We start from the raw sequence: 17,266 nt of genomic DNA on the forward strand, positions 1-17,266 counted from the left end.
AACGCTACTTTTCATAGCAAACCCCATGTTGGTCTTCAACGCGAGTAAATAGTGGAAGACATGGTTTTCTACGTGACTATACGGGGAAAAGCAAGCGCTATCAGCGCGACTGTCACTGATAAAACATGCGCTGAGAGAGGAAATTTTAGGAAAAACAAGAAAGGCTCAAGAAGAAACTCTAGACCTAATACTCTAAGACACCAACAATTCAGAGTACAAACTAAAAATCAATCCAAAGATAGGGTCTTTCGACGGTTGGCCAAACTTAACGAGAAGGCAAAAAATGAAAGGAGGATGAAAAGGGTGTAGGCTTCCCTAGTGGAGTCGCCAATTTGTTATCCATGCAATCCCTTCTATGGACAAAAGTGATCCCTCTAGCCCAATGTGTGGGTCTAGTAACAACCGTGACAAAACAAAAAAAATTCCTTGACCTGGATCAGAATGACAAATGAGAAAGGGAGATGGCCTACCTCTCTCCCATGCACTCAACCTTTGATAATGATCCTGATCCCTTAGCTTCCAGGCTCGCTCCTCACTATTCCTTGCATCTGAATACCTGCAAGAGAGATCAAAAGACAACAACAAGAGAGATCATAACATATGCATTCCAATGTAAGTTACACAATAGATCAAGGAGTATTGTACTAAGAAAACTATTACAGACAAGCTTATGGTAAGTAAAAAATGCTTTGTATTAATGATTAAATCAAAGAGGGAAGCATACAACTGGTGCCTTGATGTTGAAGGCCTCCATCAGGATGGTTCCAAGTGTAAGCCAAACTTAACAATCTCTCCTTTCCTCTCTCACCAAAATGGCAACATCTAAGAATAATTGAGCAGGAGAATGGCAACCAGCAATGACCAACCCATTGAGGAAAGTGAAGAACGGAGTTATAGTGATGGAGAGGAGGTTAGAGATCCGCCAAAGGGGGAAGAAGGCCCTTATCCCAAAGGTAAGATCCATAAAGGTAGGATGAAAGGCTCTAAATGGGAGTCCTCGACCATATCTTCATCCAACAACTACCAGCTCGTCGTTCTCGAGGCGTTTAGTAAGAGAAGCTTCTGCTCCATTTTTGGAGAAACTATTTGAAAAGGACCAGTGCAGGTTTTCCTATCAAAATTCACGCTGCCAACGCTAGTCACTAGTTAGACAAAAGGTTACCAACATGGATTTGCCTACTAAAAGTAGCGTTGGTCTTGCAAATTAGGGTTTTTTAGAATTTTTCCAGAATTGCTTCAAGACATTAGTTCTCCATCTCTTCAGGGATGTATTGATCATATAATTCATGGTGTATGAGTTTACACAACTTTTGTCACTTTACGACATTTATGACGATAGTGGCACAAAGGACGACCCTTCAGATATAAAGTTGGGAATGTGACAAAATATTGTGTAACACTCCCTCAAGAAATTTAAGGAGCCTAGTATGTTCATTAAGTTAGACCCTTCCAAAGTCTATGACAGGTTTAATTTGGACTATATGATCCAGGTCCTTGGTGCATTTGGGTTTTATCCTCAATGGATCTCCTAGGTCAAATCTCTTATTTCTACTCCCTTTTTTCCATCCTCCTAAATGGGTCTCCCACCATCAATTTTAATCCTTTGTGTGGTCTAAGACAAGGTGGCCCCCTATCTCCTTTACTTTTCATTTTGGCCACTGAGCATTTCAACAAATACCTTAAAACTTCACGTGACAGGGATATCATCAGAGGAATCCACCTCTTTAGGAATGATTTACCTATTACTCATCAATAGTTCATTGATGACATCTTACTCTTTTGTCATCCATCCCTATGTGAATCAAGAACCTTTAATAGTATTCTCTCATATTTTATGGAGCCATTTGCAACTCTAATCAATGGAGACAAATGTAACATCTACTTATTTAACATTATTTCCCCAATCCAACATCACCTGGATCAGGTTTTGGGTTTCCAGATTAGTAGTCTTCCAGTTAAGTATCTGGGGATCTCGTTGATGATTTATTCCTTGAGAGCTTCCTGTTGGAAAGAGATTTTACAGAATATTACTAACAAATTAAATAGTTGGTATTTCTAGTCTTTGAATTCAGTTGGTAGAATGGTTCTACTTAAATTGGCTCATCAAGCTCTACCCATATGCCAATTATTAGTTTTGGCAGCCCCTAAAATTACATGCAGGAATATCATCTCTAGGTTAAAAGATTTTTTGTGGAGAGGAGCAAACAAAGCCAAGAAATGGGTGCTTATAGAATGGGATAATTTATGCATTCCTAAGTTGGTAGAGGGGTTAGGTCTGAGAGACCTTAAGGCTCTGAATAAAGCATTGGGGGCAAAGCTATGGTGGTGTTGGCTTCAAGGTGGTGAGGAACTATGGAAAAAAAATTGGGACAAGAAGTACATTAATGCTTCCTCTTGAGTTGGTATACTATGGGCTATAATCTTTCCTACATGATCCTGAATTTGGAATCTAGCTCAATCCAACAGAATCCTAGTACAAGAGAATTCCTTTTGGGAATTAAGGAATGGTTGTACTTACCCCTTCTGGGATGATGCTTGGTAGTAACTACCACACCTGAGAGATAGGGAATATCGCAGGGAGCTAAGAACTTTTACTATGGAATACCAAGGAACGAAGGTTATGGATTTATGGGAAACAATCCAAAATTCCTCACTCTATGGAGAGAATGGAAAATAAGGGAGGAATCGCTAGACCATCAAAATAGGTATCCATGGGACATCTTGAATCAAGAGATGTAGGAACACAAAATACCTATTGCTCAAGATCCAGATAAATTGTGTCGGGGCTACCAAATGAAAGGAATGTTCACTCTTAAACAAGCTTATTCTCTGATGGTGAGGCACCAAGATATGTCTGGAGAATCTAGACAAGCAACTTTTGGCAAAAAGTGGCTCATTTTCTATGGCTAGTAGGGAGAATAAAGTTACTTACATGGGATCACATCATATAGAAATGTTATTAGAGGCCTTCTTATTTCTATCTATGTGGTAACCAAGAGGGGAACATGGAGTACCTTTTGAATTCATGTTCATTTGCAGAAGCCATATTGTCTCAAATTTACTTTGTATTCATATGTAATCTCTGTAATCCTAATGACTTGATTGATTCGTTGGAGAAATTGCAATAGAATTTGTTTAAAAGCCCAGTAGTAAATAAAGCATGGATACTAGTTGCAGGTTTCGCATCATGCGCACTATGGAGGGAAAAGAACAAGAGAATATTAAAAAATTAGGAACTTACAAACAATGTTTGGAAGATTATTAAGCAAAGAAGTAAAGAAACAATTCTAGCATAAACTTGGTCTCCATAATATTGGAAGGTGAATCATTAAAAGGTTGAGATAATGAAGAAAATTGAAATATCTCATACAATGATACTTTGTTTAGCTACCAAGAGCTCTGATCCAAGATGTACCTCTCCCACTAGCTTTACTCCTCCTCCAACAGGCTTCATTACGCTAAATTTTGATGGAGCATCAAAAGGTAATCCAATGATTGCAAGGTACAGAGGTATTTGTAGATATTGGAACAAGAAAACTTTAAGGGTTTGTTATGAGAGCTATCGAACTACCAGTAATAATGTGGCATAATTTCTTACTCTCGAAAGAGGCCTGCAAATAGAAATCAAAGTAGGATACTCCAAATTGGTGATCTCAACAACAAAAAAGTTATCCATGGCGCCCCTTCTGGTAAATTGGCCAAGATATGACACTTTAGTTTCTCATTCGAGGAGAACTAGAAATAAGGTGACATATTTCTTAGCTAACCAAGGATGTCAAGATAAAGACCTTTTTCTAGATGATGTTTATCCTTTGGAAGATCAAATTAGTTGGGTCGAGTCTCTCCAGTCCATTTTGTACAATGATAGAGATTCCTCAATGGGGGTGGGAATTGAGATAGGTAGGAGGCTCATGGGGCAGGTCCACCACCTTGGTGAGAAGAAGGGCATTTATGACTAGGGGGCATGGCTCGCCACATGCATGCACGAGCATGCGAGTACCTGAGGAAAACTTAAATATGGGGTGTGAGACAAAGATGGAATGGTTTTCTATCCACACAAAGGAAGATTGAGTGCTCCTGAGTGGGGGCGAGGGGGCTAATCCCATGTTGCAAGAGGGAAAGGATGAGGGTTTTTATAATTGTGGTGTTTTTAGTCCAAAAGCAGAACAAATTGCTCGAGTTGTAGTCAGCAGAAGTGTGAAAGTTCCATCCTGTGACTGCGGGGTACCTGGCTATGTGAAAACAAGGTCACTGAGGTGGTGACATATTTTAGTGGAGCTACAACGTGGAGAGACACCCACTGTTTTGGGTGGATGTAGGATTTTCCAGCCCCATTTTTCACAACCTCCAAAATTATGGTATCTCTATTATTCCACTATTTTCTTGTTAATTGGTATGAAGTTGAATGGCTTAGCCTTGAAGGTCTAGTTTTTATTATGTTGGGATCTTACTTTGGTGGGTCGTCAAAGTCTTTGTTTACTAGTAGTCTCATAAGTTGTGATTCTGTCACAATTGCCTTGGTATTGACTCTCCTATGTTCTCATGTCATCTTGAGTAATTTGTGTAATAGAGCTGTAACTAACCTTGGTGAGGTAATTTCCTATGTATGGGTGTGGTATCAACTCCTTTTTTGGGAGTTACGCGAAATAATTTAGATTTTTATCAAACCTATAGTGTGACTAGAATTCCTCGGGCTGTCACTTTCTCAAGCTTGTGTCTTAGTTCTGTGGGTAGTTTACATTGTTTTGTTAGTGGGATTGACTCAACTTGGTATATTTTACCTTCCCCTACCTCAGTGCACCTTTGTGAGAACCCTGGGAGAGTGTCATATCTACACGATATGCCACCAAGACAACATATGCATAGTCGAAGGTGAGGTGGTGGTTGGGACCCCTAGGGCTAGAATCGAGCTCAATAAGATGCATAGGAAGTTGTTGGGACTTTTTAAGCAAATGCTTCCCATGAGGCTTGTCTTGAAATCTGTAACCTAGAACCCCTAATTGATGTAGAGCGATAAGCCTTCTCTAATTCAAAGATTTTGGAAGAGGTATCTAATTGGGTTCCTGACCCTCGTCACACTAAGGGACGAAGGAAGCAATATTTTACTCACTGGAGGACATCAAGAGAGCTCTAAGAAATCAACGTTTCTTTCTGGATAGACTAGATGCAAGTCAGGCACATTTGGAACGCCATTTTCAGTGTGAATCTAATCCCCCTGATCCTCTTGGTTCTAGCACCAAGGACTTGGCGTATGTTACTTTCTCAGACTCTTAATTGGTTAGAATGTTTGGTGGTTGTTTTATATTATAGTTATGTTTTGGCGTGTCAGGATATGCTGAGAATGTCTTTTTTTAGACTACTTTTAATGAGTAGGTTGTTAAAAATATTTGGTTTCCCTCAAGGTGGATTGAAACTAGCTACAAAGTACTATGAGTAAGCATTGCATGGCTAAATATTGTACTATGTTTTAAAGGCATTTTTATGTAATTAAAAATATTAATTTACAAAAAAAACAATGTCCAAAAATGAAGTAATGCAATATGGGCCATGGGCCTCAAAGAAGGTTCTCATCCTACCTTGGGATGTAAAGGATGGCATTGCAACAATGATTATGTCTTATATAGATCCAAGCCCTTAAACATGGTAAAGGTTAACTAATAGCCCATAAGGGGATCAAGGGGGCACATTACTAAGATTTCTTAGACATGAAATGGTACATAGTCCCAATTATTATTGTGATGAAGGTTTACAATTAAGGTTTCTCATTCATTTGAATAGAAAGGTTCATTCATTGAAATAGAAAGGTATTTGGAAAAAATAAAGAGAGAAAAGTGTCCATATAAATGTTTGAAAAGATACCCCATTGTTATCATATTTATAATAATTATCTAAAAATAAAGTTAAAAACAACTAAAACTAATTACAAATAATTATTTAATTTAATTTAAAAAATTCATATATATATATATATATATATATAGATATATATTTTTAGTAAGAAAAATGCCTAATATATATATTATATGAGTAGGAAATATACATGTATCATCTTTCCAAAAGCCAGTATTTGCGAGAAAAGCTAACTAAGAACAATTCTCATGATATCAAATGTTAATTGTGGCTCTGGAGAAACCGAGAGCTAGAAACACATTTGAGCAACATAAATTACATATAAAACATGATACTGTTCTGTATTGATATGACAGAGAGTAGCATATACAGTGGCAAATACTGTAAGGAATATACAAAAAAAACATCATTTGTTGTTGTATTGTTGATCAGTCATCATATAGAAGAGTAGTAGTCCCCTCCCTGGAGAAAACCAGTAGGCACTGTATGACCTGTAGCATGTAAAGAGCCAGTGCAGAGAACAAAAAATTCCACATACAAAAAGTACAATATGGTCAGCGTAGTTATGAAGCACGACTTTTGATTTGTAATGACACCATTTAGCGAGGAAGCTATAGAAAGCTCCTCGTAGAGGACATTGTTTTTGCCCAGTGGCCAGGCATATACCTTCAAAAAACAAAAAACATTTATGTATCCCTGAACAATTTAGACAGCAGTGACAAATGTAATGTCAATGTTTTTTCTTTTTTAGGAGCTTTGCTGAGAGTTCATTCTTCCAATGAAAGAACATAATGAATTAGTACATTCTCACACTATATAAATCGTATTTTATACAAAAAAAACTTTTAGGCTTTCATAGAAATGGTTAACCTAGATTTAGGAAGCTCTCCATGTTCAATATGGTTTGCTTCCATGAAATCTCTAAGTGCCAATCATCATTGCTTTCTTGTAATCATTTTTTTGACAATCTGTTTGCATCTTTGTTATAACATCTTTCAATGTGTTGGATTGTGTATTTATCCTGAGTTTTCCATAAAAAATTAATTCTTTCCATCCATGTCTGCATCTTTGTTATAACATCTTTCAATGTGTTGGATTGTGTATTTATCCTGAGTTTTCCATAAAAAATTAATTCTTTCCATCCATCCTTGTAGTCTGGGATTGTTGATTGTTGCTCTCCCCATCACTTGATCGATCAAACTTTCAATTTATAATAATAAATGTTTATGAACTAATTGTATTAATAATTTTTATTTATTAATAATTATATATATGAAAATGAAACTTAATCTCCTACACCATCGTACAGGCGTGACCCCTTTCCTCAAACGTGTATTTGAAGTCCAACATCAACAAAGCATCGTAACACTAGTTTAAGTTCACACATCAATGTCACATAGTGTGTGGACAAATGGTCAATTCAATATGTCAATGTCTTTTCCATTGCAAGCAAGGTCAAATATTCTTTTGGTAATAATGTTGTATGTAGCTTTCATGTTAAGTCTTATGTCTGCCTCAACAACATCATTACAGGAAACTTTATCATGTCAGTGAATTTCTTTACATTTAGTGTCATGATTGTATGGAGAAGTGAAATACACCTTGGAAAAGGGTATTAAATAAATCAGATTAATGGGGAGATAATATTAATAAATTAGGATGAAAAAAAAAAAATATTATATATAGATTATTATTTTTTAAATATAAACTAAAAATGTATAAATTAATATGTTTTTAAAGAATTTTTTGAGTTGTTATGGGATAATTTATAATATTCCATTTAAAAAATTTATGTTTTTAAGAAAAATTTTAGATGTTATATGACCATTTATAATATTTTATTAAAAAAATTATTTTAATGTTGTGTAGAGAAAATTAAATATGAAATTTTCTAAACTTACTGTGACACTTCGTTAAATAATCAATAGCTATTTTTTATACTATTTAAATTTATTTAATTAAATGTATAATTTTATTGTGACATTCATTTAACTTGACTTAATTCATATGGTGTAGTTTTAGTATATTGCTCAATTTATAAATTTGCATGCAATTATATTTATAATTCATTAGTTTATATAAGGGACATGTAAAAACCTAGAGGGTCGATGTATTTAGTGAAATGGAACCACCAAACATGACTAACTCTATGCATATCTTAATTGACATGATTACAACAAACAAGATAATGCTAATCTTATGTGTTTAATCATTAAGGATTTCTTTTTGTAATCATTTAATCCTTCTTATTTCATACATATATGTGAGAATAACAATTGAAAATAATTACCCCGGATCCGGGTGTCCAAATGGCGAGTGAACCTTCTAATTGACAGGCTTTGGCACGTGGAGGGAGTCTAGCGTCACATGGATCCAACCCAACATATTTACTCCACGCACCCTAATGCCTCGGTTTGCGAGGACCACCTTGCGTCTTCTCTAGGCTTATTAACTTGCCATGACTTGCACTCCATGTCATTCCTTCTCTTGTTGCTTGCCCTTCTTCCCAACACCACCTTTCCCAGCCTCACTGCTACGTCCATCAAATCCTTTATACCAACCATGAGTGGGGAAAGAGGACATGGTTGTCATCCTGGTCGTGGACAAGGCAAATAGAGACCCCCACCATGCTGGATGACCATTTCATTGCCGCCATGTTCGACCATGCCATTCCGGAGAATATTTGCAGGAAAGTTGTGGCTATGAAGGAAGAGGAAATGTGCCATGCATGCTCGACCCTGTGCAACCTTCTGGCTTGACAGTTGAAATAATATGTAGAGAATAAGGACAAAGCTGCCCATTGGATAGATGATTTCTCTACACTCCTTTTCCACTCCTCTACCTCTTTGAAGCGACTAGCTTGTAGGGACATGGGCATCGATTACCCTCCCAACATTCCCTCCCTTGTCGGGTCTCCTGCGCACTCCCCTCCTGCAAGCCCCTCCCCCCTCCTTCTCATAGAGCTCCCCCGCCTCCAGTCGCCCCTAATGCTCCCCCTTCTTCCCCACCCAAGCCTAGCCCTTATGGGTGCTTCATTATGGAGGAAATCCTAGAGGAGGTTAGCTTGTTATAGGCTCGTGGAACTTCTCAAGTGCATGGCATCTCTAGAATCGGCTTCTTTCTGGCTTCACCACAACTCGTGTCACCTAGCGACACCTTGAGCAGACCCAGGTTGGTATTTTTTCTCCTTTTGATCAATGGATTACACAGTTGTTGTTGCTCGGCCTAAGAGTGTTAATTCAGAGACTAAGGATCTTTTTTCTCTGCCTCAATGTGAAACTACCATTTCTCATCAGTCCACTGTCTAGGCACCACAAGGCCTTGCCCTCCCTTGTAGTTTTTATGGTTCTATCTTTTGGAAAAACAATGTTAACTCTAGTTTCCCCCTCCGAGGCAGAGAACTCTTGTCTTAACTCTCTGGTTTCCTCGCTCTAAGGCAAAGACGAAACTCATGAATGTACATATTGTAAATTTGGCTCAATTAATATAAATTAGACATGCTTACTTACAAAAAAAAATGAAAATAAATAAACAATAAAGTAAGAAAAATGTAGACAAGTAGAAATGAAATGATGGTATCATATATAATAGTCAAGGAAGTCTTTGTTATACAACTTGATGCATCTATTAAACTCTCTTTCACACACATATTGTACTCTTTACAAGGTCAAATCCATGCCATCATTCTCTCACACAAGTAGGGATACAATGTGTTCACAATACTTTGATCCTTGTCAACTTTGTGGTTTATTTTTATATTGCAATTAATGTGTACCTATAAGCATTATTTGGCATTATTGTCCATATCTCTAACTTTATTATCTTTCTAGTTGTTTGTTGTGTTTTTATGCACATAAATTAATCATAAATTTGTTTTAGGCATGTTAATAATTATAGTGAAGTTGTTATTTTGCATTATTTCACTGTTCCTATTATTGTTTTCACCATTTTATGCAAAAACACTAATTCTTTATATTTTGTATGCTACTTTCTAAATTTTATCACACTTTTTCATTCTTCAACTTGAACATATATTCTTAACTTGCTTTCTTACTCCTCTATTAAGTCATTCGTTTCAAAACATCTAATGTGACTATTAATTATGAAAATGCATTATTGCATTATTTCTATTACAACATATTTAATATCCATTAATTTCAGTACAACCATGTTGTATAGTCCAACGTTTCTCCTCACATGTTTAGGAGCCATGTAATCAAACACGTTCAATCTTAATCACTTAAAAATCTTAATCGCTTATAAACATTAACATGATTATTAATATAATTAAAGAGATAAAAATAAATATTATCAAGTGTAACATGTTATATATATATATATATATATATATATAAAGTTTGCAAGGCATGCATTGGCGTTATACATAGTTTGAAGTGGTGCCACAAACCTTTGATATGGGAAGACCAATACATAACAACTTGGTCAATATAAATCCTGGAATACAACATCATCTTATGCTAGAATATTTTAATCCTAAGTTTTAACGATATTAGTCCTTACCAAAGGATAGGAACGATTGCAATAGCTTATTTGTTGATTTGCAATTAGTTTATTGCAATATATTACTAATTAACTTACAATTAGTTTTGTCTTTGACTTTAAACTAATTAACTTACAATTAGTTTTGTCTTTGACTTTAAATTTCTTTTGGTTTACAATGTTTAACAAGATAAAATGTAAATCCTATTTATCATAGAACTAAAATAAATGAAAATGTTTTTGTTTTTGAGGTTGGGTGGTTGTGACATTGTTGGTAATATCATGTGTTCTAACCCATTACACAATGTAGTCACTTTTTCAAAGCACTTCTACTTTGATCACGTAGCAATGAACTCAATACGTATTCCTATGAACACATATGCATTCATACTTTAATATTATGCACATTGAAAAACACGATATTCATACAAACATGTAATCATGTCAATATCGAATTAAGAGCATATTCAACTTTGAACTTTGACTACTTTCACTAAAACCTTTCCCAGGTGGAGAGTACCCTCATATATGAGGCAATACACATTGACACAATTGTGCTTGCGAAAGGATTGGGTTCAAAGTTTTATGGAGTTTTCTTTGGTTTTATTTAATGGTGGTTTATTTTTGAAAGAAAAGTCTAAATACACTTTGCGAAGTTATTAATATATATATTTTTATTTATTATTATTATTATATATTTATATATGAAGGAAGTAATTATAATTATTTTATCATTTATTAATAATTATTTTAATATATGATTTATTATTAACATAATTTTTTATTTCTGTGGATATGTTATTTACAATAAAAATGATATTATATTTTTATTAATTAATATTATAGATTAATATGAAATAATAAGAAAGAAGTTTTGTTTTTTTTGTTTTTTGTTTTTTTTTTAATTATAGTGAATTTATAATTGTTTAAGTAATCTGGGGAGACTCTCTTAAGTTAGATATATTAGTAATTTATGATTTAGCAAAAGTCGAGACTCCATGAGGGTGGGGGCCTTGTGGAGGAGTTTACTCCTTGAGCCTTATCACAACTCTTCAAAGATATCTACTTGTGGGGTTTGAAACAAGATGGAGGGAATAACATTTCATCATCCCAAGAGGAGATAAAAGAAATTAAAAAAAGCTGAACTAATAGTTTTATTTAACGACAACTCCAAGCATCCTGGAAAATTAAACTAAAATTATAAAATTTATAGTTATAAAAGGTATTCCAAGATTTTATATAGAGATATGCCTCAATGACTATATTCAGAAAGATTGGGTAAATTTCACAATAGTAATAATCTAATTTTAAAATCAAGACTAACATAAACACCAAATTGATTTATAAGACTTCTTGTTTGTGAAATAAAATACACCCTCCCCAAAATAATTTGATTGCTAAAATCTATGAAAGACTCTTTCTAAATTTAAACAAAAAAAACATATACTCTTAACCATTAAATCCTCCCATCCTGGATGCGGGTGAGTAGTCCGGATAGTGGTACGAAGGTGGCGTGGAGGGTGGGCACGTGGCCACTCGTAGCTGCCAGATGGATTCACAGGAGGCATGAGTTATGGTTTCACACATACATCTTAAATGCAGCATTAACGCTGCTCTCCCTTGATTTTGATTTATTTGCAATGGCGCTCGACCTGGTCTTCATTCTTGTTTCCCCTCCGCGCTCCTTTAGGCTCAGCAAGGTGGCAGCTCCTCGCTCTCAAAACAGAATAGGGCACTGTCGGGCTCTGGCTCAAGGTGCTGATAGTTATCAGTGCGTTCAGGCTCCTATTCATCCGGTTTACATCTTCCTCTATAGCCACCTCGCCATTCCCTCTTCGGTTGTTTATTTTTCTCACTTTAAAATGCCCAGAGAGCGCACCAGGATGGGTTGCAGACGAGGCAGCTCTCGAGGCCGTGTTTCCCGCCAGCCTTCTTCCACAACCTCGAACCCCTCGTCTGAGGCTTCGGAGTTCTGTTGTAATAGATATCTTACAACCAAAAGTGGCAGGGGCAGGGGAAGAGGGCAAGTCATAACAGAAGTTTGCTCTCACCACTCACATTCGCACACAACTCGCTTCCGCTTCCCCTGTACTTTAGGAAATTCATCCTTCATCGTGTCAGTTATCGTAGAGATGTGTGAGGACGTTGTGGGTTCGGGGGAGCTCAGTCCTGGGGCTCCTCTGGAACCTCGAATGGCAGACCAGAACGTCTCTCAGCACAGAGACATAGGTGGCCCGGCAATACTGAATTCGACTATACACGCCGGCCCGAGCGCACCAGCAAGAGGCGGTCCTTCAGGTATAGAGGGCCATCCCTCTGAGTTTGAAGACCCTGTCCAATTCGGGTGCCGCATTGTTGAAGAACAGCCAACAACCTCGCATGAAGATTGAACAAGTCCATGCCTTTTGGTTTTGGTCAGTTGCTGAAGGAAGTTGCTCAATCCCCTTCAGATACATAGTTTCTCATGTTTTTAAGCTCCCAGAATCAGGTCTCTTTCAACTTTTACTTGTCGGTTTCCCCTGTGTGGGGGCATTCTCTTGTATGTTGGTCTCTGTTTAGGGGCTTGCTGTTTACAGGTCAGTTTCTGGTCAATGTCTGGGTCAGATTTTGGTCACTGTCATGGTACTGAGTCTAATGTTTTCAGAAACTTCAAGTCTTGAAGTAAGTCATTATGCAGGTCCTCTAGTCAGTACATCAAGCGTCTTTTGTAAGAATGCCATCTCTTGGGCTAGAACTCTTGAGGCATCTGCCTCTCTGTAATCATATTTTTGTATCAATATAGGAGTAGACCAATTCAAAAAAAAAAAAACCACCATTAAATCCTCCCAAACTCTAAAATATATATTATATCTATAAATAAATAATATTAATATATAAAAAATGTATTCATAATTAATAACATTAATATAATTCAAAATAAAATAAAATAAATACATTTAAAACTTTTTCAAGCCATCGTACCACTCAATTGCACGACAAACAAGTATTCTTCGTTGTTCTTAAATGAACAAGAATATGCTACAATTTCGAAGGTTGATTTGTTTAATAAATTAACTAGCTTAATCATGTCTATATAAATTCCAATTATATTAATTTTTTTTTTCTAAAAAATCTTCGGTACAAGCATCAACTGTAACGTCTCTTCGGTATAAGCATCAACTGTAACATCTATTTTTACAGTTACACTTTTCTAAAATATCATTTCCTAAAGTAATATCATATTTTTGTATTAAATAATTTGTATTTACGTTTTCATTATTAATTTATCGTTTCAATGTTTTTGTCTTTTGATCTAGATCTTTTAACTTCAAAGATGCATACACAATTGCATATAAAAGAGTATGTAACCCAATAACTTAAACACATGACAAAGAAGCGGAAATCATAAATAAACCGTAAGATTAAAGACATACAAACAATTTGATTACGAAGTTCACTCGGTATGGGCTATATCTCTGGAACTTGCTCAAAGTGGGAAGGCCTCTTTCACTAAATGACAGCGAAAATGAATTACAATCAACTTTGCATAAATGACCCTTATACCTCCAATTTCTGTCATGAACGAAAAATGAAAAGATCAGATGCAGAAACAGACATCACCATTGAATTCATAGCGCGAAATTGTGTCAAATAACTATCAACCTGACCATATTCTGAGCAAGTGACCTTTGGAGCTCCAAGGAATCTTTAGATTCCCTAAGATTCCATTTAAGATTCCCTCAGAATATTTCTCGATTTTCGTGCTTGTCTCGGCACGGTTCCAGTGTAGGCGCTCCTAGGTCCACCTAAAAAACTCGTTCTCGGCTCCTAGTCCCGCCACCTCCTCCTCGATTGAATGACGAAATGGGGTTTTTATATTAAAATGAGGGTGGAGTTAACAACGTACGAATCGTGGCTCGTTGGTCGCAGAGGCGACTATGGTGGGGGCGGGTCAAGTTGAAACCCGTTGCGCCCATATATGGTTTGGTTTCATTTTAATACACGACATTTGTTTTAAATAGTGTCGATGGTTTTCATTGTTATGCGGTTGTTTGAATATTGGGGCCGCCCGTTGGTGGGTTGGCCCACATGGGTCGGGCGGGTTCGAACCCCACCAGCCTACTGATACGCGACGCCTTTGTGTTGTCCAGTGGGACAAGTGGGTCTGCCGGGGGTGGCTCGCCCACCACATTATTTTAAGCATATACTGTTAGTTGTTGGGGGTAGCGGGGGTGGCATCTCGCCACTCCAATTTTTATATATTTTTTTGTTTTTATAATATAAATGGACAAAAATTCAGTGGCGGTTTTTTAAGGGTTATTAGGAAAATTAAAGAGGTGACAAATTTGTCATTTCTGATCGTCATTTTCCGTGCGTCGTTTTTTCGCCAAATTATTGCCTCGTTAGTGGCTGCCACTTGGCCTAGTTTGACCATAACTTTGACCAACTATAACTTAGGCATACGAACTCAGATTTAAATGTTGTTCACACCATTGGAATCAAAAAAACACGAACTACAATATGGTCTTGGTTTCACTTACATATGATGACTTTAATTTTTTAATATTTCTTAAACCACTTTTATTTTGAAGCCACTTAAATCACCTCTCACCTATGACAAGTCGCTTACCTCATATTGTTTCTGGCATCACCTCCCCAAATAAAAAAGAAAATGTTAACTCGTGTTTGTGAGTAAAATTTATAATTTATAATTTATAAATAAAAAATAACATTAAACAATATAGACATCGTGCTACCATTGTAAGAAAGTGCAACAACGTGTATTTGGTTGTATAAGAAAGTGTGGCAACCTTTTCCCATCATGAAAAACACTTGAACATGAACATTTAAAGCCGGACTTAGGGAACGTAGGGTTAATTTATCTCTCAGCGAGTAAAAACCGTTTGATTAGGATTTGTTTCTAATTAATTTAATCTAAAAATTTAAATAAAGGTAATTATTTATATTCAAGGAAGTTTTGACAAATAGCTAGCGAGTAAAGAAGTCAAGATGATCTCTTTTTGCGATAACACTTAGATTAACTACAAAGAAATGAAGGATAAGTAAGTTATATACAATTCTATGAGGTGTAGATTAATTGGTTTGTGTGAGATTTAGTCCTTACCAGGGCATAGGTCAAATCTTATGGGGAATGATTGAGGATGGGAATAACTTTTGGGGGAATTAAGCTATCCCATGGAGCATCTCACTAGTGGGCAGATCCAAATAAAGATCGGTGATCGCTACATCCATGGAATATTTGTTCCAAGCAGATCTAGCCAAAGAGATCACTTCCTGTTGACTCAACCGCGGAACCTAACCCCAAGAGTGTAAAAAATATTAAACCAATGACTTTCAATAGCAAAAATGCTTTAATGACAAGAACTCAACCAATTAAACTAACCCTCATAACTATTTAAAACATATTTATATTACTATTTATAATAAATTAATTATTTATTAGATAATTTAACATCAATTTTCTTACCATCAATTTTCACTTTGAAATGCTTTTAATTATTAAATTAATTATTTCATTATTATGTAACTAGACATGGCCTAAGTGTTACTCTTTGAAGTAGGTAAATTGATTTAATATCTACTCACATGGTTTCTAAAGGGAGTCTTTGATCATAGACTACACAAGGATGATTTAAGTGTATCAATGAAACTTCCAATACTCAGGTATGGACACTAATCAGATATGTGAGAGACCTAATTATGATTAAGTTTGAGATTGTATGATAGAGGTTGGAAACGAATTCAAAATCAAGTTATAATAAAATAAAAAGCTTTATAGTGATTGGTTTTTAAAGTGTTTTTTTAATAATAAGTAATTGGTTAGTTGAATTTAGTTAGATATAATGTAATTGATGTAAAATGATTTAACGATAAAATTTATAAATGAATTTCGCGACAAAATATAAATGGTTGTTATTAAGATGTTTATAAATATTAAATAATTGGTTAGTTGAATTTAGTTAGATATAATGTAATGGATGTAAAATAATTTAACAATAACTTTATAAATGAAATTCCCAACAAAATTATATAAATGGTTGAGCTTAGTTGAATACAATGTAATCGATGTAAAATGATCCAATACTAAACTTATAAATGGATTTATAACATATTAAAAAAGTGATATATAAATGGTGTGGAGATAATAACCTTAAATAAGATTTTGTCATCTCTTCATTTATTATTATTATAATGGTATTAATATAAGGAAAGAAATAGTATTATTTTATTTATGAATACTTTAACGAGGTTTTAAATTTGTTTAGAAAATAATAGAAATTTTAGCTAGATTTTCATAAAATTCAGTAGAAATTTTGGGAAATTCAAGTTTCAATATTTTGGGTGCTCTAGAGGTTTTTAGTAGTGTTGAATCTATTTTTACCATAAAAAACTAGATTCAAGCACTCATGCTATGAGAATTTTTTTAGAAAAATATAGTTAGATTTTGGTGATTTTTTGTCGTATAGACAACACCCTTTATTTGTTGTATTACGATAATAATATTAATATTGAAAATATATATAATTATTTCATAGTTTTTTTAATAAATAAAAATAAATGTTATTTCAATAAGGTGAAAATCAACATTTTAAAATAAATTTTGGAGGGTTTGTTATTTTTTGAGTAGTCTAACTTTTCTATGTTTTGGCTCTCATTGATATTTTGTTTGGAAAAATTGTGGTTTTTGGTTATTTAAAATGTGTTTATGAATGCATAAATGGTTACGTGTCTTGAAAAACCCTTGTAACATTTGAAGTATTCATATTTCATAGCTCAAACTTTTGATCTAGATTTCGAAAATTGAGTTAAAAAAACCAAAACATAGAAGATTTAGACTACAACTTTTATTTTTAGAACACATTTTTCAAAGCTAATCTAAATTAAACAATTAAGTTTTAAGTGATGTTATAACCAC

This window comes from Pinus tabuliformis, chromosome J (assembly GCF_031772625.1).
Source record: "Pinus tabuliformis cultivar Carrire ecotype Pingquan chromosome J, CPIR1, whole genome shotgun sequence".
NCBI classification, from domain to species: Eukaryota; Viridiplantae; Streptophyta; class Pinopsida; order Pinales; family Pinaceae; genus Pinus; species Pinus tabuliformis.